This window comes from Wasmannia auropunctata, unplaced genomic scaffold (assembly GCF_000956235.1).
Source record: "Wasmannia auropunctata unplaced genomic scaffold, wasmannia.A_1.0 LD336111.1, whole genome shotgun sequence".
NCBI classification, from domain to species: domain Eukaryota; kingdom Metazoa; phylum Arthropoda; class Insecta; order Hymenoptera; family Formicidae; genus Wasmannia; species Wasmannia auropunctata.
The window spans coordinates 70,853-71,477 of record NW_012026779.1 but is presented as its reverse complement, the minus strand read 5'-3'; the positions used below and the strand labels follow the sequence as shown (position 1 = coordinate 71,477).

Here is a 625-nt window from a genome sequence, read left to right as displayed (position 1 = left end):
TCACGTGGATCGGGAATCGTCGTATCCGCATTATAAATCTGTGTTAAATCTCAAAGACATTCAATTCCCCATAACTTTAAATCAAATAAAAAAGTTTGAGAATCTCAACGCAATCTCCATCAACGTATATACCATCGAGAACATGGAACAAGTATCGGTCCTACCGATACTTCGCCTCGCTGACACGAAGAAGGAGAAGCATGTCAATTTACTGTACGTGGAGAAAGATGGTGGGACATTACACATGGATCAAGAATTTGTCCCGCCTCGTTAGCTCGCAACTGAGCAAAAAGAAGAATAAAAAATATGTTTGCGATAGGTATGTATAATAAAAATTTAAAAAATGTTTTTTAAATAACAATAAACAATTCAACAATGTAAATAAAATTAATTGATTTTTCAGATGCCTACACTATTTTAGTTCGAGCGAAAAGTTGGAGGTACACACCATAGACTGCGGCGCGATGAACGAATGCGCGATCAGGTTACCAAGCGAAGACGACAAGTGGCTAAGTTTTAACAACTACAGCAGGAAGGAACGTGTCCCGTTTGTTGTGTATGCCGACCTGGAATGTATCCTGACAAAAATGGAGAGAGATCCGGAAACCCCGAGCTACAAATATCA

General features: G+C 39.0%; 1 pseudogene; it reads left to right on the top strand.

The window, feature by feature from the left end:
* Positions 1–142: 142 nt before the first annotated feature.
* The window catches only part of LOC105450154, a 7,016-nt pseudogene continuing 6,533 nt past the window's right edge, over positions 143–625 (top strand).